Source organism: Bos javanicus, chromosome 3, assembly GCF_032452875.1.
Source record: "Bos javanicus breed banteng chromosome 3, ARS-OSU_banteng_1.0, whole genome shotgun sequence".
Taxonomy (NCBI): Eukaryota; Metazoa; Chordata; class Mammalia; order Artiodactyla; family Bovidae; genus Bos; species Bos javanicus.
Genome location: NC_083870.1, coordinates 66,290,905 through 66,302,315, shown reverse-complemented (window position 1 = coordinate 66,302,315; position 11,411 = coordinate 66,290,905). Strand labels below are relative to the sequence as shown.

The 11,411-nt window shown below is 36.6% G+C and overlaps 1 non-coding gene across 1 annotated transcript; it reads right to left on the bottom strand.

Moving 5' to 3' along the window:
• Positions 1–6,960: 6,960 nt before the first annotated feature.
• LOC133245465 (small nucleolar RNA SNORA26) lies at positions 6,961–7,083 on the bottom strand. The gene has a single exon (XR_009735722.1). It is a non-coding gene; the product is annotated as a small nucleolar RNA SNORA26 (small nucleolar RNA).
• Between the last annotated feature and the right edge of the window lie 4,328 nt (positions 7,084–11,411).

Here is an 11,411-nt window from a genome sequence, read left to right as displayed (position 1 = left end):
GGGGTCACAAAGAGTCAGACACGACTGAGAGACTGAACTGATCTGAACTGAACTGAAAGTATATGTATGCACACACATAGCTCATTACAGTGTCTAGCACTGCCTAGTAGATAATTGTTATCTATTTTATATTCTAAGAAGCCTAATGTTAACCTCAGTTATTAAAGGAATATCACTCTTAATTATGTATATTACTTTGGCTCAGCAGGTAAAAAATCCACCTGCAATGCAGGAAATGTGAGTTTGATTGCTGGGTTGGGAAGATCCCCTGGAGGAGGAAATGGCAACTCACTCCAGTATTCTTTTTTTTTTTTTTAAATATAAATTTATTTATTTTCATTGGAGGTTAATTACTTTACAATATTGTATTGGTTTTGCCATACATCAATATGAATCTGCCACAGGTATACACGTGTTCCCCATCCCAAACCCCCTCCCTCCTCCCTCCCTGTACCATTGCTCCAAATCCAATAGAGAGAGGAGTCTGGCGGCTACAGTCCATGGAGTTGCAGAGTAGAACACAGCTGAGCGACTAAGCACATAGCACACATACTACTTCTGAGCAGATTATACTGAGGTATTCGGAATTTTCTCAACACAGATATAAGCCTTCTTTGTGTATTATATCTGTCTTGAGCAATATGCCCTAAATACCTTCAGTCTTGCCAAAATACACATTGACACTGCAAATAACTATAGATTTTCAGGTATTTTGATGTGTAACTAAGTACTCATTAACTGTGTTGGAAGACACAAATGATTTACTACCTTTTAAAAAGCATGAAATGAAAGATGTTTTGTGGTTTATCCACCTTACTTTCAACAATCTGATCTCATGTTTCCATTGGGACTAAATTTGTGAATTCATATCTTCATTCAGGATACCCAATTTCTTCTGTACTTTATGGCCACTCTTATAAATTTTCGATCTGTAAAGAGATTCTGATGCTTAGGCAACTTTTCACCTAATTCATCATTTTTAAAAAAAATATAGCAATGTCATATATTTTATTTGCATTAAAAAAAGCTCAGTAGAAATTTCAGTCTTTTTTCTTATACATGAACTTATGTAATGTGCATATTTTTTTACCACAGCTGTAGTTGTCACTATGGTTTATTTCACAGTGGAGTCTTAAGTTGTATCTTTTTTGACACTGAGATACTTTATTCAGACATACATTCATTTGGTTTTATCTTGATTTTCCTACTTTTGACAGGAAAATGGTTTTGTGGATGCTACTGGGTTTCCCCAGCCACATCCTCTTCAAGCTTTGATTTTGGATGTGACTGTGATAGATACTTTCCTGCTTTGTGCCTCAAGCACCAGCAGTATTGGTCAATTTTTCTGCCTAGGGGTTTTCCCCAAAGCCAGCGGAGCTGATTCTGCCCCTGGTGGGGGTGGGATGAAGTGTCCCTGCTGCAGCTCTCAACGAATGTAGAATGGGGAAAGCAATGGATGAGTAGCCTCTCATTATTTGAAGGAATGATTCAGATGGTAAAGAAACTGCCTGCAATGTGGGATACCAGGGTTCAGTCCCTGAGTCGGAAAGATCCCTTGGAGAAGGAAATGGCAACACATTTCAGTATTCTGCCTGGAGAGTCCCATGGACAGAGGAGACTGCTGGGCTATAGCCCATGGGGTTGCAAAGAGTCAGACATGACTGAGAGACTAACATTTTCACTTTCTTTTTTCTTTTTCTGAGGTGACATCTATACAGTTCTCAGAGGTCCTTGGGGGGATTGTGCCTCCATTGTTTACTGCACTAACCAGATCAGTAAAGTATATTCCCTTGTTTTTCTCTCTCTCCCTTTCTTAATCTTCCTGCTCCCTCATTCTGGCTTCCTTCATTCCTTCCCAAGTAAACTCTCCACCTTCAAAGTCCTTGTCACAGGCTATGCTTTCTGAGAAACTCAACCAAGACACATTTATAGGAAATGTTCTATTTTGCTAGCTCTTTATTGGAAAAACTATATCAACAACAGCTTAAGAACACATGTTTATTCATTCTTACTCAGCCTTAGTTTTGGAATAAAACAAGGAGTAGTGGAGATGAAAGTGAACTATAAAGAGCATTTCCCATGTAAAGGAAACAGTGCACCTAAACTCCAGCCAGCTGGTAACTTCTGGGAAGAGGCTAGATCTTTTAATTTTTCAAAAGGACCTGGAATAATTAAAGTTTTTGAAACAAAAAATTCAAAATAAAATATCTTGCTTTTAGTCTGGATTCAGTCTTTGGTTTACCAGTTAACAAAATAAAATTGCTGCTGCCAAGTCGCTTCAGTTGTGTCCGACTCTGTGCGACCCCATGGACTGCAGCCTACCAGGCTTCTCCATCCATGGGATTCTCCAGGTAAGAACACTGGAGTGGGTTGCTATTTCCTTCTCCAATACATGTAAGTGGAAAGTGAAAGTGAAGTCGCTCAGTCGTGTCTGACTCTTAGCAACCCCGTGGACTGCAGCCTACCAGGCTCCTCAGCCCATGGGATTTTCCGGGCAACAGTACTGGAGTGGGGTGCCATTGCCTTCTCCAAAATAAAATTACGTATCTGCAATAGCTTTCCTGTGTGGTAGCCAAACCAGTGGGTGTCATATTTCTAGGGATAAGCATAATAAAAATGTCCAGGATCTAAATGAAAAATACAAAATCTTATTAAGAGACACAAAAGAATCTTCAAAAATTGTAAGTATATAAAACTTCCCTAAATTAATCACTAAAAATAGCACAGTACCAGTGAAAATTACAATTGTTTTCAACCTGAAAATATTAATATAAAGGTCATTTAAAAATAAATAAATTAGCTTGATTGCTTCAAAAAACAGGAAGAGATACTTGCTAAAGCAGAAATCATTAAATTTATTACATTAGGGTAATTAAAACATTGTGAAACCACAATAAGACATCATTCCACACTCACTAAAGTGAATTACAAGCTGGAATCAAGACTGCAGGGAGAAATATCAGCAACCTCAGATATGCAGATGATACCATTCTAATGACAGGGAATGAAGAACTAAAGAGCCTCTTGATGAGGTTGAAAAAGGAGAGTGAAAAAGCTGGCTTAAAACTCAACATTAAAATAACTAAGATCATGGCATCTGGTCCTATCATTTCATGGCAAATAGATGGGGAAAAAGTGTAAACAGTGGCAGATTTTATTTTCTTGGGCTCCAAAGTCACTGTGAATGGTGACTACAGCCACGAAAGTGAAAGATGCGCTTGCTCCTTGGAAGAAAAGCTATAATCAACCTAGACAGTGCATTAAAAAAAAGAAGCATCACTTGGCTGACAAAGGTCCATCTAGTCAAAGTTATGATTTTTCCAGTAGTTATGTAGGGGTATGAGAGCTGGACCATAAAGAAGGCCGCATACTGAAGAACTGATGCTTTAGAACTGTGGTGCTGGAGAAGACTCGAGAGTTCCTTGGACAGCAAGGAGATCAAACCAGTCAACCCTAAGGGAAATCAACCCTGAGTATTCATTGGAAGGAGTGATGCTGAAGCCCCAATACTTTGGTCATGCGAAGAGTGACTAATTGTAAAAGACTCTGATGCTGGGAAGGATTGAAGGCAAAAGGAGAAGAGGGGGGCAGAGGATGAGATGGTTAGATAGCATCACTGACTCAATGGAAATGAATTTGAGCAAACTCCAGGAGATGGTGAAGGACAGGGAGACCTGGCATGCTGTAGTCCAGAGGGTGGAGAAGAGTCAGAAATGACTTAGCTATGAAACAACAACAATTCAAGACAAATCATTAAGCAAGATAATTTTATATGAATAAGCATGGTTCACAAGAACAATATCATGGTCATAAACCATTTCCTCACAGTATTTCATGTAAAGATGTGTTAGATATACATAAATAACTTGACAGAAACAATAATTTTAGAGCACCCAATTAACTAAACAAATTATACCCAAAAGCTAGATATTTCAATAATGCATTTAAAATAAATTATTATGCACAATCATTTAAATTACTATTGGGTGTAAAATAAAGTTCAAACTCAATTTCATACTATTTAGAGAAAGTGAAGATGTAATTTTCATATTAAAATATGAAATACATCTAAAAGTCCATTCAAGAGAAAATTCAAAACTTTAAATATTTTATTATTGAAGCAGATGAAATTTAAAACAACTGAATTAAACATTCACCCAATGCATTTGAAGATGAACAACAGCAACAAAAATATTGAAAGCACCATGAACTAAAGGAAAATGTGTAGGAAATTCAAAATTAATGTCATTCCCCAAACTCAGAGGATGAGCACAGCACCAAAAATGATAAAGAGTACAGAGCAAATAAGAGATTAATGACTCAGGAAATAGACAATGGCAACTGATAAAAATGTAAAAATCTGTTACTTGTCTAAGAGTTGAGAACCCAATAATCTAATATTCTTGAAAAGCCTAGCAAGCAAAATTGAAATAAAGAAGAAACTACTAAAACCAATGATAAGAAATTAGAGTAACACATTTTTAAAAGTTAAGAAGTGCGGCACACAGTTCCAGGCTTATGATATTAAAAAATCTGGATAAAGTTGATTGTTTCTATTCATCCTAGTTTCTCCTGTCTCAACATATAATGTACAAGTGAATAGTATTTTGCAGTGTTCGATACTGGTTTGTTAACCAGTTGTATGTTAACTGTGTTGTATAGCAGATCTCTACAACTTATTCATCTTGGAAAACCAAAAATATGCATATATCCAAATTCAAGAGTTGCCTACATGAAGTGTGTACAGTTTGTTTGTGCATAAATTATACCTCAGTAAAGCTACAAATGAACAGTATTCAACTAATTTCTTATAATGGCACAGGCTGAATTAACTTCAGAATATAGACTCTATTATTGTTTTACTTTTTTTGAAACATTGTTTGATTTGTTTTGTCTCTGGTCGCTTTGTTTAATAATATTTTTGCATACTACATCTCTATCTCTCCACCTGTCTATTAGATAATTTATCTTTTATCCATCTTTTTAAAAAAGTTTTATTGGAGGATAATTGCTTTGTGTATGCTAGTTTCTGCCATATATCAACATGAATCAGCCACAGGTATACATATGCACCCTCCCTCGTAAACCTCCCTCCCACCTCCCACCCCATCCCACCATTCTAGGTTGAGCTCCCTGTATCACACAGCAAATTCTCACATTTTTTTTTACATATGGTAATGTATATGTTTCCACGCTACTCTTTCAATTCATCCCACCCTTTCTTTAATTTTTTCTTTCGTAGAGTGTTATACATATAAGCCTTCCAGTATTTGCAAAACTCTTTCAAAGTTTCTGAAAGCAGGTTGCTAGCTCCTAAGGTTGAAGATAAATTGGAGTCTCATTGTAAACACCACAATATAATCTTATTCTGTGGGTACTAAAGCATCAGCATAAATTTGCGTGGTCTCACATCTTTCTCCAAATGCACTATGTTTTAGTGGTCTCAGCTGGATAATCTGGGTCAAAATAAAGAATCTTGGTGAGAAGCTCATGCTTCACTATAGCTCATCTTTCCCAAGGTCATAAATAATCAAAGACAAATTGTGCCTTCCTAGTATGTCCAATGAAGTTATCAGGCCAAAAGGCATGGCAGTGGAACAGGGAATTAGGAAATAATCAAGCAATTTGTGCATTAATAGAAACAACATCTGTTGGATCCTGATCTCTGTACTTTGTGTTCTTCAAAACAGGTGCTTAATTTTCCAGTGCTAATAACTGTGTAAATTGTAACACTATATCAAATACTAATCTTTCCTTCCCTCTTAACAAATATTTGTTAAACTCCTTTCAATATCTCCTAAATTTAAAAGCCATATATTAAAACTGTGTATTAATCATTAAGCTCATGGTAACTGAGTGGTCAATGTTCATTTCATAAGAATAGAAAACACAATGGGAATTTGAAGTCTATATTGGGTTTTATCAATTTAAGATGGTTTTATCAATTGGGTTTTATCAATTTAAGATAAAAAACCTGGTAGTTTTAAGCATAAAATAATTTGCCCTTAGGTTCTTTTTAAAAAATACTTTTAAAAAATATAATTGGTTTACAAAGTTGTGTTTGTTTCTGGTATATAGCAAAGTGATTCAGTTATAATGAATCACTGAGGTCAGCAGTAAAGAATCTGCCTGCCAATGCAGGTGACCTGGCTTCAGTCCCTGGATTGAGATCTTCTGGAGAAGGAAATGGCTACTCACTCCAGTATTGTTGCCTGGGAAATCCTATGGACACTGGAGGCTGGCAGGATGCAGTCTATGGGGTCACAAAGAATCAGACATTACTGAGTGACTAAACAGCAGCAACATATATATGTATAAAAAATAGTTTACATGTGCTAATCCCAAACTCCCAATCCATCCCTCCCCCACCTCTCCTCTCCTTTGTTAACCACAAGTCTGTTCTGTATGTCTGTGAGTCTGTTTCTGTTTCATAGGTAAGTTCATTTGTATCATATTTTAGATTCCATATATAAGTGAAATCATACGGCATTTGTCTTTCTGACTTGCTTCATTTAGTATTATAATCTCTAGGCCCATCCAAGGTGCTGCCAGTGATATTATTCCATTCTTTTTTTTTTACAGCTGAGTAGTATCAGGGTCCATGGAGGAGGACATGGCTACCCACTCCAGTATTCTTGCCAGAGAGTCCCCATGGACAGAGGAGCCTGGTGGGCTGCAGTCCATCGGGTCAAAAAGTGTTGGACGTGACTGAGTGACTAAGCACAACACAGCACAGTATCAGGGTATCCATGTTCCATGCCATGTAACCTATCAGCCATGTATGACTATATCAGGATTAACACTTTTAAGATGACCTGGAAAGGGCTAATGGTAATTAGTAGGTCCCACTAGATTCATTCATTTTTTTTTTTTTATTGTCAAACCGAAGGTCAAGTTTAATGACTTTGGTGTTAACTATACACATACTAGTAAGTGCTAAGACTTAAAATCTTCTGGTTCAGTTGTGACTCCAGACAGGATCCAGAGAGGAGTTCTAAAATCTCTTCTCTGGGTTTTATGGAGACTTTCTTTACTGTCCTGTGTTAGCCTCTTAAGGCACTGCATCATAGATTCATTCATTATCAAGAATTTGAATATGGAAATATGGAGAAAATTAGTTAATTGATAGCTAGAGGGGAAATAGACAACTGAGCTGTGTTGGTAGCAGAAAACTAGAGTGATGTGAGGACTGTCATAGTGGGGAGGATTAAAAGCTGACCAGATTTTCAGAGCTGTCCTGGTGGCTGAAAGATGGTTTGGTGCCTTGAGGACCAAGAGTGCTGTGGACTGGGAACTTGACTTTTTGTGAATTTCTTTGACGATTAATCATGTGCCTAGGATTCTTACTTTCTTCGTTTGCCTGTACACACTATCAATTAGATTCTTATTAATTAAAATAAATGTTCTGTTTATGAATGATGCACACATACAACCACACACACATGTACTTTATTAACTATTTTCAAATATTTTTGCTATATTCTAACCAAGATTTTAAGGAAATAGCCAGTAAAGTGAAATCAAGCACTCATGAAATCATGAGAGCAATATCTCTAAATTAAGATGACTAAGGAAGGGCTTCTCAGGTGGCTCAGTGGAAAAGAATCCACTTGCCAGTGCAGAAGCCTCAGGATATGCAGGTTAGATCCCTGGGTTGGGAAGATCCTCTGGAGAAGGAAATGGTAATCCACTCCAGTATTCTTGCCTAGAAAATCCCATGGACAGAGGAGCCTGGCAGGCTAATCCATGGGGTCACAAAAAATCAGACAGGACTGAGTGTGCATGTGAAAGTTAGTGAAGTCTCATCAATGTTAATTACTTCATATAGAATGGAAAAAATATAATAGTTATATTTTTTAAAATAATAGAATTGTGGAGTGTACATAAGTTAATTTCTAGATACCTTGAAATTTTAACTGAAGCCATGTCAAATAAAATCAAGCACATTTAATATTATATTAGAAAATATATAAAGAAGCTGGGGAGTATAGCTGCCTATAAAATGAAATTATAAAGACTTTAAGCTTTCATAAATTATCTGTTGTGTGGTAAAAAGAATAAACAATGCTTACCCAGTATTGACTATATGGCCTATACACAAAACTGAATTTTCCAGAAAAACTTTGTTAGACTATTCTTCATCAGTCACAGACACAGAATTGTATGGTGAGTCAGAAATAATCTTAGTTACTAGGACTTGAGAACTTTAAAAGCAAAAGATACTCAGATGCAGTGTTATCACTGCATATAACTTTTAAGTGCCAAAGATTTGAGAAAACACCAGGAAACAGATTTATGAATTATATCTCAGAACCACTGGCCAGTATATGGTCTGAAGTCACTGCAGTCCAAAGAGTCTGACAGTGTTGTTCCTCCTCTGTCCTCCAGTTTGTGAGTTAATCCCACCATATCCCAGCTTGCAAATTTCCCATCCAACTGGATTCAACTCTACTTTTCTTGGACTATCTTGATACATTTAAAAAAACACTTCTATTGAGTGAGGAAAAGGATTGTTGATTTAAATAGTTATAATTATGATCTTTAATATATATATATATATATATATATTTGTGTGAATATATTCTCAAAATCTGGGTCTGCATTGCTTGGAAAACCTCTATGAAGACAAGGCCCCTCTGCTGGGCACATTTCTCTCCTCAGTGCTTAGCTCAGTAACCAGGCACATAAAAGATGGCCCATAAAGATTTGGTACATTAATAATACTTGAAAATAATTTTAAAGTTTCTCTGCCCAGTTCTCCAACCATGCCATTTTTAATCAGCTGTTCATTCTTTGTTTCTTGACCCTTAATGGCATGGTTTAGACTTACTGGAATCTGATGCATGATAGGAGGGATGATATGAATAATACAGCTGAGGAGATACTTTACAATCTGGCTTTCTAGAACACTGAAATGTACAACTTAATCAATATAATTCTCACAACACTCAAATGTCTTGGAAGTTTTTCAGGAGATTTAGTAGGTAGAGTTTTGATGATTTGCTGAAGTAGCAGTATGAGAGAGGATTAATATTTGAAAAAAATTGTTGATTGAAACTAAATGGAACTAAAGATTCCAGTGCAAATCCTATTAGTTGCAAAGAATTGTTTTTAATACACTGATGTTTTGTATAATATACTATTTACCACTGAATTAAAAATCAGACTTCAAGTAATAAGAAAAACTTTTATTTATATACATATGTTTTCTATTATCGTTCTTTATCTTTTAATTTTTGAATAGTTGCAAGGGCCTGTTTGCTGATTTGGTGGAATCCAAAATGCTTTTATTTAATTTCAAGAACTAAGTGAATTAATGACTATTTTATAGAAAGAAAAGAGAGTTTTACTTACAATTATTTTAACATTTGTTATTTTGTAGATAGTCTTCATGAATAGAAAATATATTTATTGTCTATGGAACTGTCATTATTAATATACTTTTATTATTTTGACTGAATATTGTTTCTATGTTTCACTGAACAAACTTTAAAGCCAAAGATTTTATTTATAACAACTTTAAGATAAAACTTAATCCCCAGAAGTCCTAAATGTTTGCAAAAGGAATCAATATATTTCTCTATAATCTATTTCTTTCCTCTTCTCTCTCTGCCTGTCTGTTTCTTTCTCCCTCTCTTCCTCTCTCTCCTAGTCTTCTCATTATGTTACATTCTGACTAAAATTAAAATGTGGATATTTAGAAGCAGTTTTCTTTACGTTAGAAAGTGAAGTCATCCAATGAGAATGACATGTAAGTAGTGTCCAATTTCACTTTAGATAAATCTTCTCCTTCTATTTTGCCAAACTGGTTTGGCTGCTAGGATTTGCGTTGACCCATCAGGTTAGTGGAGAAAACAAACTTCTAAGTCAGGCAAATGTTGGATATCTGCTTTATTAAAAATTGTCAAAGTTTTGATCTTTGACCTGGCTTAAAAAGTGTCTTTAAGTGATAACATTTGTTTTACATAACTTCTGTTTAAGTAATCTATTTTCTATAAATACTAGCACTGTTTCAGGTAATACAAAAATGGGCGAAAAACAGTTCTGATTCCTGACAATGGGAAATGTTTCCTGATTCCCAGTAACTTTCTACAATATGTAAGTGAAAGTGAAAGTCACTCAATCATGTCTGACTTTGCAACCCCATAGACTGACTATATAGTCCATGGAATTCTCCAGGCCAGAATACTGGAATGGGTAGGTGTTCCCTTCTCCAGGTGATCTTCCCAACCCAGGGATCAAACCCAGATCTCCCTCATTATGGGCAGATTCTTTACCAGTTGAGCCACCAGGAAAGCCCACAGTATGTAAGGCAGAAGTTAAACTACATTCTCTGTTTTCAGTAACAGCTCCTTAGGGGCATGGTTGATTGCGGAGCAGAGGAATGAATCATTGAACATTATTTAAATTCAGCCTGGGAAATGGATTTCTAAAAATCAGCTCACAGATCGAGAGAAGAGAGAAGAGAGAATAAAGGGGTGAACAAACCACGAAGTGAGGCATTCCTAAGAAGCTCCTTAACACTCGTATGTCTAACAGGCAACTGAAAAAAAAAACCAAAAACAAACAAAAAAAACACATATCTGTTTAACATCTAAGTTGGTACACTCAAAGTGGAACTTTTGGATCCATGGGCCAAATCTGATTTTTCCTGCTTCCCTTTGGCTCAGAAAATGACACCTTCATATGGTCAATTGCTTAAGCCAAAAATTTAGAAATTGTTCATTTCTCTCTTTCTGCCAGTCCCATATAGAATCCATCAGCAAGGTCTCCTGGCTTTACCTCCAAAATATTCTTCCTCCCTCTTCATTTACTGCCATCTTGATCATCACCATGCTAGGTCCATCCATTGTAACTCACTTGGATGCGTCACCTACTTTTGCTACCTTCCCTTGCCATCTGTCTTCTCAGCATACATAGTGATGCTTTCAGACTATCCTTGGATCATATCTTTCTTCCACTGAAAACCTTCACTGGCTCCGTATTACACTTGGAATGAAACAGAAACTCCCTGATGTGGTGGATTGATCCATACCATCTCTGATCCTTGCCAACATTACTGGCCTCATCTCACACTTCTGCTATTGTTCTCTGTACATTACTCTGATCTTCTTCCTCTCTTTCTCATCATGCTTGTTACTGCCTCAGATCTCTGATTGCTATTTTCTGTTTCTGCAACTCTTTTCTGGGTCATTTTTGTGGCTGCTGCTGCTGCTGCTAAGTTGCTTCAGTCGTGTCCGACTCTGTGTGACCCCATAGATGGCAGCCCACTAGGCTCCTCTGTCCCTGGGATTCTCCAGGCAAGAATACTGGAGTGGGTTGCCATTTCCTTTTCCAATGCATGAAAGTGAAAAGTGAAAGTGAAGTCGCTCAGTCGTGTCCGACTCTTGGCGACCCCATGGACTGCAGGC